Consider the following 18,982-nt stretch of genomic DNA (forward strand, 5'->3'; position numbering starts at 1 on the left):
ATGCGTGATCTTGTTTTCATCGTGTCAAACTTTATTTGCATGTCATCTCATGTGTTTAGCTGTCCTTGAAGACATATACACTCATTGCAATCTAGGAGTGATAGGAAAGTAGCAAAACGACTTGTATGAAACTTCCTTTGATCTCGTGCTACCATTGCCTCTTGTCTTTGGCTTGAACCGAGGATGCCCACATGACGGGCATGATATTTTATTTTCCTGATCCTTGAAATACAACATGCAGTGATTTGGACAAGCATCAATCTTTTTATACCTCATACCTAGAGCGTTGACCATAACTTTCGTACGATAGAAATTTTGTAGCAATTTCTCATCTTTGGGCAACATACTCTTCACAATCATGCACAAATAGTCAAAACATGATTGACTCAAATTATACTCAGACTTCAAATTCATTAGTTGAAGAACTGCAGACAAGATAGTGTGACTCTCACAACCGTTCCAAAGTGGCTCATCAGCATCTCTAAGTAAATCATAAAATCTACTAGCTGCATCGTTTGGTGATTCTTTATCTACGGCAGTTCTTACATCACTAGGACTCATAGCAGAACCTAGTTCTGTTCCTGCGGCATCAAATATCAAATCCATATATAGATTATCGTGCACCATATTCACCCGTGCATCAAAATTGTTTCTAAATTCTTCTCCATGAAACGTTCAATTCTGATAATCACTCACAAAACCCTTCTTATATAGATGATGTCTAACGCCATGAGGTTCTACAAATCGATTATTCTTACAAATCTTGCAGAGACACCTAATCTGACCTGTGGGATCCACTGTATTGATACTTGCCATTGATAATTCAATAAAACTTTCAACACCATCCATATATTCATGCGATAACTCATTGTCCACTATCCTACGGTACATTCATTCATGGTTTGCAGTCATTTTTGTATAATGTTATGAATAATAACCTAACCAGTTAAAAGAGAACCATCAGAATGCTATGATGAAGAAAATATCAAATTTATCATGCAATATATGATGTCATACAATAACAAGAATTATGATGCATGCATTGATAACTTAATATTTTCATGTGCAAACAATTAATGACACGATACATTCATTTGAAGCATGCTTTCATTATACAATTTCACATAGAAGCCATAATCAAATTGAAAGTAACTACATGCAAGCATGGATACAATTACATCAAACATTGTAATACATCGTAATCATTCATATCAAACAAATGTCAAACATGTACCTGCAACAACCACACTTTAATATTCCACTAACTACTACCATGCCTAGCATGGAATCCGTACTCCAAAAATAAGAACACTTTTATATTCATACATTAAAATCATGCTCAGCATGATCTCCGAACTTCAACAAAGCAACCCTAGATATCAACAACTAAGTGAGTGTGTGAACAATAAAGTGTTACATCTAATAAATTAAATAACATGTGATGCGCTTGCATCACTTACTCACCACAGGTATTTACCCGATTTGCATTGTTTTTGTCACTTACTTACCACGGGTGGCTGAGCACAAGCGGGTTCCGTTGAGAAATCTACAAAAAACACTATTTTAAAATGAAGTCACCACAAAAAAATGAGGCAAATGAAAACATCTTGCATAGGCCTTGAGAAGCCCAGTACCCAATGACCTACCGAAACGCAGGGGGTTGACCCCCTGCCGGAAACAGCTGGGGGTCGACTCCCTGCCAGAACGTAGGGGGTTGACCCCCTGCATTTTCAACAGGGGGTTGACCCCCTGCCGGAATTTTAGAAATTACCTGTCTTCGGGCGACGGCGGAAGGCTGACGGGAATCGACAACCGATGAACGGTGGACGGTGGGGGCCGGAGAGAGGCCGACGGGACAGATAGGGCGGTGGGAGGGAGAGGGCGACTGGAGGGAGCGAGAGCAGCGAAAGAAGAAAAGAAAAAGAGGGCTGGGATTAGGGTTATGCAACAATTAGCGACGGCTTAGCGATGAATTAATTCTGTCGCTAAGCCGCCGTAAATCAAAACACATAAATGGCGACTAAATATATTCCGTCGCTAATTAGCGACAAAAGATTTTTCGTCGCAAACAACGTCGCTAAATGGTGCATCCGTGATAACAAAATATTCCCTCGTAAAATACGTCACTAATTATCGATGGATTTTGCGACGGGATATATTTCGTCGCTATTTTCATAAATTTCATTGATTATAGCGACAGTTGTGTTTCGCTCGTTAATCCGTCGCTAACTAGCGACGAAATTATTCTGTCGCTAAATTCCATCGCTAATAACCTAGTTTCTTGTAGTGATCTGGACGAGGAGGTTTTCATGGATCCCCCACCAGGCTCGAACTTAGCACATGAGAAAACTCTTCGGTTACGCAAAGCCTTGTGTGGCTTAAAACAAGCTCCCAAAGCTTGGTATGATAGGTTTAGTAATGTGATGAGACAACTTCATTTTAAAACTTGTTTTACTGACACTGCGTTGTTTGTTAAGTCTTCCAATGCAGGGATGGTGATCTTACTACTTTACGTAGATGACATGATAATCACAGGAGGTGATATGCAGGGAGTTAATCATATCAAAGATGTGCTTAAAGCCAACTTTGATATGACAAATCTTGGTTTTTTATGATATTTTCTTGGAATAGAAGTGACCTACTCACCTCGTGGTTATTTTTTGTCACAGATTAAGTACGCAATAGAGATCATTGAACGATCAGGACTCTCAGATAAAAAACTGGCTGATACTCTGAATGTCATAAATGCCAAAATGAAGAAAGATGATGAAGCGCCTTTGCAAGATCCAACTCCCTACAGCCAAATGATTGGGGCTTTGTTTTATGTTTCTATTACTCGTCCTGATATATCTTATGTTATTCATTCTGTTAGTCAATTTCAGCATGCTCCCACTACGGTACATATGAGTGTTGTAATGAGAATTGTTAGATATATTAAAAAATCTATTAATCATGGCTTGTTTTTATCATTCTCCTTCTCATTAGAAGTCATATTCTGATTCTGACTTGGGAGGAGTTGTAAATGATAGACGCTCAACTAGTGGTTTATGTGTATTTAAATGTGATTCCCTAATTTCATGGTGATGCAAAAAGCAAAAGAATGTGTCTCTCTCCTCCACTGAAGCTGAGTATTGTGCCATAACAACAATTACGTCTGAGTTGGTATGGTTGAGACAACTTCTTGAAGACTTGGGAGTTCATATTGCGAAACCTTTAAGATTATGCTGCGACAACAAGAGCGTTGTATACATTGCAAGCAATCATACATTTCATGAGAAGACAAAACATATTGAAATGGATTGCCACTATGTTAATGAAGAATTCCTGAGGAAGATCGTCACATTGCCCTACGTTTTATCTATGTATCAACTAGCAGACTTCTTCACCAATGTGCTTCCGTCTCCCGGATTTTACTTCCTACTTGGCAAACTCTCAGTTGTTCCACCACAAGTTTAAGGGAGGGTGTTAATATATATATATATATATATCAGTGTTATTAAAAACATGTCTCAAGGCGCAAAAAGCGCACCTCGCCTCAAGGTGAGAGGCTTTTTGCCTTGAGGCACATGTATAAAGCGCAAAACCCTCGAGGCGTGCACCTTGTATATAGGCCTTGAGGCGCACACCTCGAGTTGAGGCGCGCCTCAGGCTGAGGCGTACACGCCTCAAAGCATGTGGTCAAATGAGGGTCAAAACCCTCATTTGACCAAAAATTAGGGCATAAACATACTGCCCCGGACCCTTTAAGTGTTGATTTTACTATTTTAGTTTTTTCGAACCCCTCTTTCTATTTTTTTTCTCACAACAATCTCTCCCTCTCGGCTCTCACAGTTGCAGCATTCTCTCTGTCTCTCATGGTGGAGCCAAAACAGGCACGCCTCTCTCGTGGTGGAACCGAATAAGGTACGTCTCCCTCTCGACTTTCAGAGTTGCAACATTCTCTGTCTCTCTCGTGGTAGAGATTTGGATTGAAAACCCAATCTCCTCCTTCAAGAAATAAGGGTTTTTGTCCTTTTTTCGTTCTCCCTCACTTACAACGTTAGATCTGAAAATTATGATTGGGATCATCAGTTGTTCTTTTGACCTTTGCTCGTTTTCTGCCATCATCTTTTCGCTAAGCGGATTTAGGGTTTCTTGGTCGTTTTCTACCATCATCTTTTGGCTAAGCGGATTTAGGGTGACTTGTGGGTATTAAAAAACCTAACAGATTTACATATGTATGGAGATAGAATCCTTTAATTTGCGTTTTTTGTGAGCTGTGAATTCAAGAATTGTGTTATCTTAATTGATGGACTGTGATTATAAGACGTTGACTAATCTTCACGCAATCTCCTTTTGAATGGGCATGTTTTTTCTGTGTGGTTCTGCTCGGTTTAGTTGTACTTGGGGGTTTCTTTCATGGATTGTGTTAATTTGATGCGTCGAGAAGTTTCGTATGTATACAAATTTCTTTTGCCCACTAGATGAAAATTGTCTAATGTGCTAATCCTGCCATTCACCATATGATTTGGTGGGCGCAACTGGCTGGTGCTTCTGTTGATTTGTATTTCCAGGCTTGATTAATGATTGCCACATCTTAGATTCCAAATGCTTTTGAAATTGTTACAGTTGTAACTTTCATGTTTGAGGATCAAAAGTAGGTGACTGAATTGTTAGATATTTGAAAGGAAGACGATTAAAGAAATTTTTTATCCAAGAAACTGCCTCTTCTGTGAAGAAAGGAATGTTCTTGCGGTATATTGAAGACCGTTAGTGTTTGTATTAATCAAGATTTGTTCCTTTATTGTTCACGAGTCCTATGGGATTCATCAGAAATTTTCTTTCCCCCAGTTGTGCACTTGCATCGTGTGAAATTATATATAGAGGTTATGGCTCACGTGTATTATGGTTAACGTTTTGTTGTGCATGCTTCTGGTTGGTCAGATGGATTTTAAATCATGCACTGTAATTGCATGCTTTTTATAAACATTGGTGCTGTTAAGTTATTTTTACATTGTAGTAGTGACACGCAGTTTCACTCAAACAATGCAGGCACATACAAAAAATCTTTATTTACTGAAATTTGTCCAGTTATTGTCTATGTTTGATTAGAGCTTTGCTGGAAATTTTGACTTGTGTGCATTCGAAATCCAGAGCTATTTTGTTTTATTATATCTGTTAAATCACTTTAAAAAAACAGGATTTGCCTCAGATCTTAGTGATTTGCTAAAAATGTTAATGCTAATATGCATTTCGTTGTTAATGTTAATTTTTTATTGAATGAATGCTCATATTTTATTTCTTAGATACTTACATAGATCAAGTTGTTGCATTAATATTACTTTTACATGTTAATCTCATATTTTTTCAGTATTTATTTGAGATTCTTTATTTCTTATTGGTTGTTGCTTCATCAACAAAGCATTTTTTATTTATTTATAATTTTAGATATTTTTATAGTTTTTTTAAGTTAAAAATTTTTTTGAGGCTTACGCTTTATGCCTCGAGGCTTACGCCTCACCTCAGATTTTGGTGGAGCGCCTCGCTACGCCACAACGCTTTTCACAACACTGATTATATATATATATATATATATTTGTTGTAAACCGAAATACCTAGCAAGGGTATTTTGGTCTTTTATTGTAATAGATGTCAACCCATTAAGGGCTGACAATCTTTTTCTTTTATTTTTATTTTGTAATTTTTTGTTTTTTGTGTTTTTGGGGGCAGCTCCAATATAGCTGTTGGAGCTGCTCCCAACAGTCATAAATATGACCGTTGGGAGCAGCCCAACAGTCATATTGGGGCTGCTCCCTAGTAGTCCATTTGTATTATAAGTAGGCCCTTTGTGGCCTTGTATTTCTAACTCATTTTTGAGTGACTCTATGCAATAACAAATTTGTACCCTTGTCTGGGTGGTTTGATGATTCAATCAAGTATTCTACAAAGTGTGTTTTTGCATGTTTATTGGATTCAATCCATTTCATTACATGAATATTATTTTCTCGCTGATGATGTATATAATACCTATTTCATGCTTAAAACTAAGTAAATCTCTATATAAATGCTGTGCACATTTTTTGCATGGTTAGCTTAAGCATTATTTTTTTCCTGGTGTTAATGAAGCTGGGTTAACCCCATTTGGATTTGAGCCTGAGCCTCCTGACTCATTACTGAAGATAGTGCAGCTCTAGCGAACTAGCTAGCACATCTGACCCTTAATAAGATAATATGACATGCTGGTGTAGTCTTAAGCTAATTGGTGCATGTGCATTTCATTTCAAAAAGTAGATCTGGCATATTTTTTTATAATTCAGTTTTTTTAATAGAAGAAAGAAAAAAAGATTGTCTGCTGTGCAAGCAATACTCAACTCAGATTGACAGATTCTGGAAAGAGATCCAAGTTTTAGGCAATAGCATTGCAAAGACAAAAATAACCATACTATTATCAACATATAAAGAACACACGTTATATAGGAGACACAGTGAAGCCTTGGTCAGCTGCTAGGTTCAACAGTAAGCCTCCGTGCTCAACCAAAACAGGTATCGAGTCCGTTGTATGATTCATTTTTGGGGAACCATATTGTTGAGTGTTTAGTCTTTGGGGGTGGGTTTGGTACCAGCCTTGGTTTTTATGGCTTGAGATCTGAGATCAAGGTTACTGCGATAGACAAGGACTATGAAGCTATCAACATTGAGGAGATAGGAGGTTTCGAGGTATAGGAACCAGAACCAAAGGGAAGGAGATTGAGGGTGGTTTGTTTGTGGCAGAGGATACTGGATAAGGGCAGGGCGTGGTTCAAGTGATTGAAGAAGGGCATTTAGTAGTCTGAGTAGAAGAGCTCATCATAAGGTAGACGCAATGACTAAGGCCTGTGTGTACTGAGCAGACAATGCAAAGTCTGATGGCAAACATTTTTATAGAATAAGCCACAACTTTCTGCAGAATTGAAGGTGCTCCTCATTTCATATCCTTTTCAGACTAACTCTTTGCATTTGGAGTTAGGGGAAGTTCTTCCAGACCTTGATTATGGTAGTGGGTGCCTAGAACAGTGTCCAGATGAAGGATCATCAACTACCAAGTACCTACATGCCATGACACAGTCACAAGTTGTGGTCACCTTTTTGGAGCATTCCTTTCCTTTAGAGACCCTAGACTCTTGACTTGGGGAGATTGCGTCGAGGCCAGAGTTACCGGAAGCGCCTAGGTAAAAAAGGAAGCACACTTCCCTTTTATGGGAAGCGCGCTTCCCCACGCTTCCCCATTTTTTCCATTTTTTCGCTTCCCCTCGCTTCCGGTTCGCTTCCTAGGTCGCTTTCGAGACGGTTCAAAATTTTCTTTTAAGTGGTCCCCCGCTTCCCCGCTTCCTAAATTTTTTAAAGTGCCTCGCTTCCCGGTCCCGCTTCCCATATCGCTTCCCGCTCCCGCTTTCTCGACTGGTAACTCTGGTCGAGGCCATACCGAAGTTCCCATTCTTCCATAATGGTATTGATAACTCCTTGGACAAGTGGAAATGGGAGGAAACAGTTTTCCAGTTGGAAATGGCCCTTGGCTTGGTGGTATGTTGGGAAGGAGTGAAATCAAAGTATTTTTGAGGAGGTTCATTCAGTCCTTTCGCCATACTTGAAGATCCAGAGTTTGCTTTTATTATCTGTGGAAGCACCAGTTAGTTGCTTGAGTTGGAATGGTGATCACTATAAACTGAGGATGTGTTTTGTTCTTTTTCAAGGTGATGCCTTGTCATCTTGTTTTATTGATCTATTGTTATTCTTTATTAATTGATTGGTTCTTTCTTTTTATCTTATTCTTCAAAAACATAAAAAATGAAAGGGTTAATTGAGCTAACCACATAAGAAATACCCTGCCTAAGCAGCAAAGTTGGAATGCGTTCTTCCACAGGTCTTGGGAATGGTCCAACATCCTTGACCTGTTTTATTCCTTTAATGGATGATTTTGTTTTGTTAGGGCCTTTCTTCAATCATGCTTTCTTTATTTTTCAAGAAGAATTAGGACATACTTCCTTTGTGATATTGATATCCCATTCATTGACATTGCCACTTTGATTCCTAGATGATACTTGAGAGCTCCAAGATGGCAATGAACTTCTAATTCAAATGCTTCTTGGATTTTGAATTTCTTTTTTCATCCCCTTTGCTATAATAAGATCTGTAATGCATGATGAAGACCGTTAAGCTACTGATATATGCTTTTGCATGTCTTTTTTTCTTGAACAGTAAATGAAATTAGAGGTGTGCTCTCGTTTGTTTATAGTCTTTCTTAACTGATCAATCACATGTTTTTGCCTTTTTCCCTCTATTTTTCGTTTATATTTATATTCCTGGGTTACTTGCATGAGAACTGATTCCTGCAGGAACTCTGTGTATTCTTTAAATCAGACAGAATCATAAGGATTTGGTGATCCCCTTGCTTGTATAAGAGACAAGGGAATTCCGCTTCAGAATATTCATTTTGTTGTAAGTTGGTCTCCTTTAGCAAGTTCTTAACAAAGGGATTGGAATAGTTCGGAGCTCTGATCTATTTTCAGTCTTAGCTTTTGTTTTCTTATGGAATTATACCATATGATATTTTTCATAAGTTATTTATTTTGGCCTTGGGATGTCAATACTGTAGGCATGACAAGTTACATTTTTATTTATTTATTCAAGTCTATTCTTTAATGCTATCTTTTTGTTTTTGCTGCAGACTTTCAGAAACAACCTTAACAAGGTTAGTCTCGAGTTAATTGATGCTCTTCCTCAAGCTTTGTCTTTAAGATTGATTTTGTTTCCATAATTATTCTGTAGTGTATGTTCTAAGTATATCTCTTCTTAATTGATCACCGTTTTGATGTTAGCCTTTCTGTTGTATTCTTTTGTGAACCTTAGATTAGGGGTGGCAATCGGGTCGGGTTGGCAGGTCGACCCAGCGGGTTGGCGGGTCAGCATACCTCAACCCGAACCCGACCCATTTATTAAACGGGTCGGCTGTGGCAAACATGAACCCGACCCGTTTATTAAACGGGTAACCCGACACGACCCCCCCAACCCGTTTAATAAACAGGCTGGGTCGGGTAAACGGGTTGGCTGGTTAGCGGGCGGGTTGGCGGGTCGGGTTGACGGGTCGGCGGGTCGGGTTGTCGGGTTGACCCGCCCGCCTAACCCATTTATTAAACGGGTTAGCCGGGTTGGCATACCCCTAACACGAACCCGACCCATTTAATAAACGGGTTAGGTGGGTCGACCCGTTTATTAAACGGGTTAGTTTAAGCCCAACCCGAACCCGCCTAAGAGGCGGGTTGGCGGGTCTTGTCAGGTTTTGCCACCCCTACCTTAGATATTGGGAACCATTTACAACAGACATGAGCCATGGGAAATGGGCGTGCATAAGAGAAAAGAAGTAGTATACCTTGATGTTCATAAACTTCCTGAAAGACCACAGAGCGAGTTGGATCGTCGAAGGTACTGATGAGTTTCACCTTTCCGTTCCTTCTCATTCATGTGTATGTAAATTGGATCCCCAGAATCTTGAGTAATGTGTAGTAATTTCCACTTTTTAATTTTCAAAGTCAAAGTTGCTAAACTAATGAAGATCTTTAACTAAAAAGATGGAAAGCATGGACTGTCCCTTCTAGAATTGGATCTCTTCATACTATGCTTACTTTTATGATTGGGTGACTTCTTATCTCCTTTTTTACACTAAGCAAAGGGAAAATTTTCTCTTCCGAAATAAGGGAGGTTGAAAATTTTTAAAGTTGTAGGGCATGGGTTGGGTCTGATTTGTTGTGGCTTTCGACCTTGTGTTTTTTGTGGAGTTGGTGACTACATACGAGGGGTCAGGTTTAGTCTAAAGATCATAAATAGTATGTACAAGGATGTGCTAGACGCTTGAACCAACTCAATCAAGTTGTGACCTTCATTTGTAAGTTTAGTGTAAAACTTGGGTTACTGGGTCTGGTCTCACTCAATCTGAAACGGTTGACACAATTTTTATATGGACCCAAGTGCCACATGATCCGACTAGCAGTGAACACAAAAGTATTTTTCCTTGAATTTTTCTCATAAAGGGAAAATCTTCCTCCTAATAAAATCAGATTTTCTAGAGAAAACATTGGGAAAACTTAGTGCATTTATATTAAAAAATGTAAAGCGAATAATAAAAAGTGTAAAATAAAAAAAAATTTTAAGAGAAAATAACATTTAGGTAGGGTCTATGAAAATTTCCATTTTTTAGAAGTATTTCGTTATTGACTTCTGTCTAGCATAGTAAGACTTTAACGCGTACAAAGAACGGCAGCCAAAATCTCATGAGAAACAGTTTTTTTTGGAAAATGTTGCATTTTTTTGGCAAAATATTGGCAACAATAAATAAATTACAATTTTATAAAAATATTTTTATGAAGAAATAGAAAAATATTTAAAAAATAAAAAATATCGGTTGTTCATGATAGTTAAAACTGTAAATATCATGATACAAAATAAAAACACACATTTTGAAAGTATTGCTAGAGATTTCCTGTTTAAAATGTTTTGGCAATTTCTCACTTTTTTCTGATTTTTTTTAAAATTCGTCGATATTTGTTACACTGCCCTCTAGCTTACCCGGGTGTAAGTCTGGGCAGCTTATACTAGTATTTTAAACTAAAAAGGTATAACCTATGTCACATGGGTGCGGGTGCGGGTGCGGGGGTGCGGCACTTTCAAAAACCTTGGGTGTGGGGGGTGCGGCAAAAAAATTTATATATATATATATATAATTTTTAAGTTTTATTAGTTAACAACATTAACACTAATGAAATAAAAAACAATTATCACAATATCATCAAATCAATCCATCATGCATGCAATAAATCAAATTAACAATCTACAATTCTATTCTACAAGACTATTAGATCTAGCTTTACTACGGTTATTCGAGTAGCAGGTACCATCAAACAAACTATAACTGATTTAATGAGCCATTCACAGTTTCACAGTCTGAATTAGTTCATACTTACACATGCATGGCTTAATCTTTGAGACAAGCATATGACTACTGGCAGGATCAACCAGGTAGCATCCCTCGTAAACGTCGCAGCATTGGCCCGAAGGTCGCGCAACTGCGAAGCATCATCCGTCGATTCCGACATTGAAAATATCAGTGCAGGAAGGAGAGTTGTTTTGATTCCCCACCTGAGCCAACACATATTGAACATCCGAAAACCCACATAGCGGCAAGGGGAGGGGTCGAGCCCCCTCTCTGAGCTCCCTGTTGGCAGGGGAGGGGCCGAGCCCCCTCCCTGCGCCCTCTTTGTGCAGGGGAGGGGTCGAGCCCCCTCCCTGCGCTCCCTGTTGGCAGGGGAGGGGCCGAGCCCCCTCTCTGTCCTCCCTCTTTGTGCAGGGGAGTCGAAGAGGAGAGCAAAGGGAGTCAGAGAAGAGAGGAGAGGAGAGGGAGTCGAGGAGAAGAGAGCGTACTTGAAGAGGAGCAATCGATGGTGGCGTCGGGGTCCGACGAAGGCTTCAGGAGGAGAGGTTGGGAAGAGAGGAAGGGAGGATTAGGGCAAAAATTTGCCCTAATCCTCCCCTCAGCAGCACATTTATCGGGCAATTTTTTTTTAAAATTAAAAAAAAGGCACAAATGACCCTGGATGCATTGACCACACCCGCACGGGCACCCACGTCGCATCGATGCGGGTGCGGCACCCGTTTTGCCGAGTCCCTGTGACATAGGGTATAACATAAAATAAAAAAGTTGGAAACAACTCCTTTTTCTCCCCTTAAAGGTTATGATGAGTAATAGATGGGTAATGTCTCTCTCTCTCTCTCTCTATGCTTGCATTTCATTCCTAAATTTTCTGCCATAAATTAGGACAAACCTCTCTTTTAATTACATTCCTAAATACATACTAATACCTGTTTTTTAAACAAAAAATTAAACATCATAGCCAAAACAGTATTTGTGTGATTTGAAAATTTCTTATGGAACAAAAACTTTTGCACCAGACTACCGCTGCACCAGCTTTAATAGGTGTAGATTATAGTATAAAAGGAAGCACAAGTGTGTTGCAAAGTCAAAATAGGGTATTCTCTTGGGTGGAGCCTGCACACCATTGTGTGTGTCTATACATACTATTGATTTCATTTCAAAGAGTTTTCCCTAAAATGACAAAGCTCTAAACTATTGGGAACATTAGAAAAAAAACTTAAAAAGGAAAATATCTCATACTTTCACTATATTTCCTGATTTTTTTTGTCCAATTTTGCATTTTTAGTTTTTAGGGTTCAATCCTTCAATTCCAAGTCATCTGCCTGCTCTTTTCAGATGCCTCTAAGGCCGTATTCTTGAAAAGATGAAAATGTATGAATGAACTCTCTTTTTGTATTTCTGAAAAATGCTGTTCTTTATTGAAATGAAAGGTTGCTAAAAAAGGACTGGAAGGAGCAGCTGGGATGAATGCCTTAGGTCTGCTCATAACCTACTCTGAAATGATTTATGATCTATTTACTACTCTATTTTATTCTTCTTTAAGTTGGTGTGTTGTGTTCATTTAGATGAGAATTATGCTTTCTCTAGATATAGTTGGTCTGGCCTAGATTGAATTTAGTAAAAACAAAAAAAGTGCCACTACTAGAGTTGGTAAATGAACCTGGCTCAGCTTCGTTCAGCTTGCATGAAGTTTGTTCATGCTGTCAGGTGAGCTCAGCGAGCCGAGCATGAAAGGCTGATCTAGATGGTGTATATATTATTTATGTAGCATTTATATGAAAAATAGCATGGTATGTTAGCTGGTTGGATAATGCTCCTGGTCATCAGTTCCATTCTCACTATGGAACATATTTAAAAAAATTATTATTTTTTATTTTAACGAGCCAGCTCGAGCTTGAGTCTTCTGGCTTGGGCTTGCACGAGCTCGGTTCAACTCAAGGCAAGACGATTGAGCACCCATTGTTCAGTTTGTTTGGCTTGTTTACCAGCCCTGGCCACTACCAGCTTGGCAGTTGGCATCCTAGATACCAAATCAATCTATACTATTAGGAATACAGTTGTGTTGACTTGGGATGGTCTGGGTTTTGGTGATTTTGATACATTAGGACTGACTCAAGTATTGTTAGCTTTGGGCTTGGACAAGCTAAATTGGGTCAAAATGGATTGACCCATCATCTTCTGCATAATATCTCTGCCAAAGGCGATCCCACCATAGTGATAGCCTTGGGTATGTCAATTACAATTTTGATTGCTCAATAACCAATTTGATTCCAAGGTAAGAAATAACCAGTTACACCAGAGGATGCAGGCAATACAGCCCGAACTGCACCCACAATCCAAGTCAATTTGTGTGATTTCTTAAAGCCAACTGTGAGATAAATGGCAAATGCATGTAGGATTATTGTTAGAACCATCATACTTGATGGCCATTGATGAATAGATCGGATTAACCAATCTAAGTTGGACTTGAACTTCGGCTCCAAATTTTGGCCCAATCATGTCTTCCTATGTCTAGGTACATTAAATTTCTCTCTCTCTCTCTCTTGGTGCCTTTCATTTTTCTCCCAAGAGAGGTTTCTAGACCGGAATAGCAGGTCACCTCACAGGTAGGGGGACTAATATGTTTGAATCTGATAAGAATTGGGTTGTATGCTAAACTGAGAGTTTGCTGGGTTTGGTCATGTCATATTTGGTTCTTCCAAAAGCTCGTCCTTATTGGCTTCAGATAGGGCATTGCCTGCTGCAACATATAGTAGCAAAATCACTTTAAGAAAAGAATAAAAGAATATTGTTGATTCTAATCAACATTTCTAATTAAACTTAGCCTTGAACTAATGAAAACCTAGCTCTTCCAACAAACCAATGTTCCTTGGAATATCCATTCTACAAACTGTGGCTGAAAATTGAGAAGGATTCAGCCAATCATTATTGGCCCAACTAGAGTATGAATATGTAATTCCTAATACCTTGATTTGTACATATGGAGAATTTCATTGGCATGGATATCATGCCATTAAGCATTATATCCCTACACGCTGACATGGTATCTGCATCATCATATGTCAAAGGACCATACTGACTTGGATGACGATTTTTTATATATGAATTTGCTAGATTATGCCTTCATCTAATAGGAAGCCCTAATTTATCTGATGATTGCACCCAAGTCTTGATTTTGTTTTTTATCTATTCCTTACATCTTAGATTAGATTTGGCTCAAATATCATTTTATTTATTAGTAAAAAGCCATTCACGTGCCAAAATCATATTAAGACATGATAGACCTCTTTGTCTTTTTGTTTGGGGTTGTTATTTTGTTAAATCGCTTATTGTCCAAGGCGTTATAATGCTCCTCATCCTAGCTTTTTCATTCCTAGGCATTTGCAGAATTGGTTGTTTGTGTGTCAGCTTATGATGATCATTAAACAACAGGGTGTTTCTATTGCTAATCAATGGTTGTTGCATGGAATATCTTTTAAACTATCAACATTTGTTTTCTTCCATAGGAGTTAGAAGTTTGTTCAGTTTGACATATTTTCATTTGGTTCATCCATTTAACACATGGAAACTATGAAGCAAGGTTTTAAAACCCGTGACTCGAGACTCGACTCGTTCTTTATTGACTCGTGACTCGGCGGGTCAACTCAGTGACTCGGACCGGGTTTTGTTAACTTTTGATTTTAAAAGAAAGACAATATATAAATTGTCATTTAAACATATAAAGGTTTGTAGAATGACTTAATTACTAGTTTAATTGATTAATAAGTAAAATAACATCAAGTAAAACGGCTCTTAATTCAAATCTCACATTTACTAAAGAAACTACACAAGCAGGAACAAGTCTTTCAAGACAATATATAAAGAATGACTTAATTACTAGCTTCAAGAACTTTAATAGCCATGCTCGATCATGGTTTACATCCTGAATATATGGACATAGCTGTTGTGTTGCAGGGTCTTAGAAAATCCTTGCAAAATTTTGAGAACATTGAACTTTATCTTGATATTTGTAAGCGTCTGTCTGATGTAGAGTTGATTGGACCATGCCTTATATATCTGCACATAAATGCATATAAGCTTTGGATAATGAGAATGCTGTGATGTATATATATTATAATGATAAATGTGGGCATTTTATGCTGTTGGTTTTGAACAGGCTGGCAGGCTGCCAACTATTGTGTAGGTCTCACAGCAACAAAGTTTCCTTATGGACATTTGCTCTATGTACCTATGTACTTATATAGTTCTTTGTAAGTAGTGGCGTGGTGAACTTTTAATGAAAGAAATAAACTCAAACCATTTAGGAGGAGGATTTGGAGTTTTGACAGGAGCCACTTCAAGTGGGATCTGATGGAGGATATAGAAGAATAACAATGACTTTCATCTTGTGTTTCAAGTTTCAACCACCTGGTATGCAGTATCAATATGCAAACAAAGTCAGTGTTGCAGAGATGGTTGCATGAGGGATCAATTATGTTAGCTGGATTAGTGGATTCACTCTATGTTCATTGAGGGGTACTGGGTTTGATTCCTTACCTGGAGCTACCAAAAGGAATGAATGATGGACATGTGAAATTTGATAGACTTTTACTAATTTTGTGATTTTATATTAAGTTGGTAAGCCTATTGTTATTATGCTATTTGTTCTTTGAAAAATGAACACTTACATATGAAAAAATTGCCCATAGCCTTTGAAAAATGAAAAAAGAAAAAAGTGCCCAAAACTCGCCCGAGTCAAGGCCGAGTTTTCGCAAAACGAGTTTACCTTGCCGGGTTGATTTGTTGGAGGGCCGAGCCGAGCCGAGTCACCGAGTTGACTCGGCGAGTTTTAAAACCCTGCTATGAAGGTATTTCAGGTATGTTCCTGAAGTTTCCTTAGAGCGACTTGTGGTAATGGTGGCTTCTTGCCATTTGGTGGATCTAAGGAGAATGAATGCTTTATGAAACAAATACAATGCCTGCTTATGCATCAATTTATATTTAATGGTCAAAAGATGTAATTAAATTAGTTTAAGAAAAGGAAGCGTGGAGTTCCTAGAATACAAATTTGTGTAAGAAATACAAGTGCACAGTGAAACCAAAGAAAAGAATTCTTTTCAATCAGACGTTCAGAACCATGCAGTTGGAAGTATGTTAGTTGAGTTGGTGTTCCAGGGTTATGATTCATCTAATGCATGAGTTCTTGTTTTCTGTGCCTCAAGCTTCAATTGGAGTGTCCCATTACATTGATATCTAAATTTTGGTAACTTTCCTGTTGATGGGTACCGCTATACATATTGCACAATGCATCTTTCTTAATGCATGTCTTGAGTGACCTCTTTTACCACTGCCAGTTCTTTGCGGAATATACTCATCTTTTTATTTTTTTTTCAACATTTGTTCAGCATTTTTTCGGCCTTTGGAACCGTGCAATGATTGTCAACTTAATATTTTTATCCTTAGCTTTTTATGTGGTGAACAATTTTTCTTTTTGGTTAATGTCTCATTTAGTTATTCCTTCTATGGTCTAAGTAAGATGCATCCGTTGAGTGAGACCAACCTTACCAAAAAAGTTTAAGTTGCTAGCAATAATGAAATGGTGTGACTTAGTGTTACTTGTTTCTTATTTTCAATTTGTTCCATGTTTGATTCCACACTCTCAGTTGAGGCATGATGGGGATGCATTTGGTTTGTCTCATTTTTCTTTAAGTGATTATGTTCAACTTGTACAATTAATTTAATGATCTTTCTTTCTTGTAGATCCTATTTGGGATATTCCTTTGAGAATTTCGCTACAGAGGACCCTAGAAGAGGCGATGTGGATGAGCTTCAGCCAGTTGATGCAAATGTAGAATTTTGTTCTGTTATTAAAACCAAACTAGGTGCCCATCGTATTATTATGGGTGCTGAGATGGACTGCTATGATGTCTCTGAAAGTGGCAAGATGTACTATGTGGAGTTGAAGACCAGTCGGGAGGTTGGCTTTCCTCCTCTCTCCTCTGTCCCCCAACCCAATTTTCTCTTTCTCATTGGTTCTTTCAATAAAGGCATGTTTGATGAAGCTAGTATTTTCTTGATGTTATGCCTCAACTAATATGGTTTTATGCAATTGCAGTTGAACTTCCATACTGAGGAGAGGTTTGAGAGGCAGAAATTATTGAAATTCTGGGTACTTGACTCTTGAAGACATGTACTTGAAAGTGTTCAATTGTTATGTTTCTAACTTTATATACCTAAGTGAGTGATGCTTGCAACCATTTTTCCTATGCAACCCCGAGTAATAGGACTTGCAATGCATGCCACTAGCCTCAAATGATTGATTTACAAAATTCTTAGTGTAAAAATCTCCTTTTGTGCTAAAAAAGGTTTTGTATGTATGTGATATTTATATGATGTTTAATTCCTTAAGAGAAATATTCCTGTGATCTGTGATTTTCAAAGATATCATGATGCTTTACTGTTATAAGCTATATTTTGTCTGACAACAGTTTCATGGCTTCATCTTTCACAGATACAATCATTCCTTGCTGGTGTGCCTTACATTGTTATTGGCTTCAGGTATATTTAGTTCCTAGCTAACTGTTGGCAATTTTTTGGTCTGTTGGATTGTGCATAGTTACACTTTTTTTCTTAAATCAATAGGAAGCCAATTTTGGGTTCTGGGCACATATGCTTTGTTCTTTTGCAGGGATGATGCAGGTCATCTTCTCCGAGTTGAAAGGCTTAGTACCAAGGATATCACCCAAAGGGTAAAGATGAAAAACTATTGGCAGGTAAGGCTCAGATGTCGGAAATGTTTGATTTGGAAATCATAGGCTGTACTATTTTTTGCAGACCATATTATTTTTTCTCTTTTAATTCTATTTTCTTAAGGCAAGCTTGTTCATTGATGTAGCTGTCAAGCGTGGACTAAAATCTTAGGCCTCATGACTAAGTTTCCATGTATGTATTCCATGTTTAGTATTCTTACTACTAAACAACTGTTTGATGGACATGGCAGGGAGGTGTCTGCTTGGCCTTTGCAGATGAGGTACTGTGCTGGATTTACGGAACAGTCAAAGAGTTGAGTATCGTTTTCCCACTCTCCTTTCTATCCTCAGCTATTTTGGATTCAGTCAAATACATGATACTCCTTCAGTTTTCCCCCCCTTTTACTAGGTTAGAGCTTCTGCGAGCTCATTCATGCTCACATGTGATCACTAATCATGTCAATCAACTTTAAGCGTGTTTATGAAGCCAAGTTTTTCGATGGATGGTTTCAATGTGTGATGCTGACAATATACAAAAGGTGGAGGGATTAAGAATTTTTTTTGGGAAATTCATCCACATTTTGTTATTACTTTCTGACAATGCATGTTGAATACAATATGCTCTGAGCACTTGTATGTGCTGTTGTATGATGAAGAAATACAAGGTTTACATTGTAGAATAATTATCCTCATTCCTGGGAAACAGTTTCTGCAGTTTCCCTATTTATGCAAGAATAGCAAATTTTCTTTTCAAGCATCAGGGCTCATCATGTTGGACTCGTGGACAACTCTTTCTTGGGGCTGTTCTGCAGCCATAAAGTGTAAATGCTCCAAGATATGTAAAGCAGATGCAAGCACTTTATTTATTTCTTCTCCAATACATTGATACCCATATACATTTGTGATCTGCTTTTGAAAAATAAGAAGATGATCAGTGGTAGCTTTTATTTTACCTTTTAGTTCATTTATCAGCTCCAATAATGGGTCAATCTTTGCAACTTTCACCTGAAGTTTAGCATTTTCTTCTTGAGCTTTCTTCAGTTTGTGTTTTAGGAGACGATATCCTTCTAGAGACCTGAGCAGTTGTGCTGAGAGCCGTCTGTTGCGCTCTTGAAGGGCAGCTATTCTGAATGTTTCATTGCTCGTCTCATTGTGCTTGCTGATGCATGCCTGGACCTTACCAAGCAGCGTGTTGTTTTGTGCTTTTAAGTCATTCGGGTGTGTTTCCATTCCACCTAGCTCGTCAACTCTTCTTGCAAGCTCTGCAGCAATTATCTCTCTTTTCCAAGGCTCATAAACATCATCTCCATGT

At 38.2% G+C, this 18,982-nt stretch overlaps 1 pseudogene; it reads left to right on the forward strand.

The window, feature by feature from the left end:
* The window catches only part of LOC149822133 (NAD-capped RNA hydrolase DXO1-like), a 55,475-nt pseudogene extending 37,332 nt beyond the window's left edge, over positions 1–18,143 (forward strand).
* The last annotated feature ends 839 nt before the right edge of the window (positions 18,144–18,982 follow it).

The sequence above is a fragment of the Nuphar pumila genome, chromosome 11, assembly GCF_984573655.1.
Source record: "Nuphar pumila chromosome 11, dmNupPumi1.hap1.1, whole genome shotgun sequence".
NCBI classification, from domain to species: domain Eukaryota; kingdom Viridiplantae; phylum Streptophyta; class Magnoliopsida; order Nymphaeales; family Nymphaeaceae; genus Nuphar; species Nuphar pumila.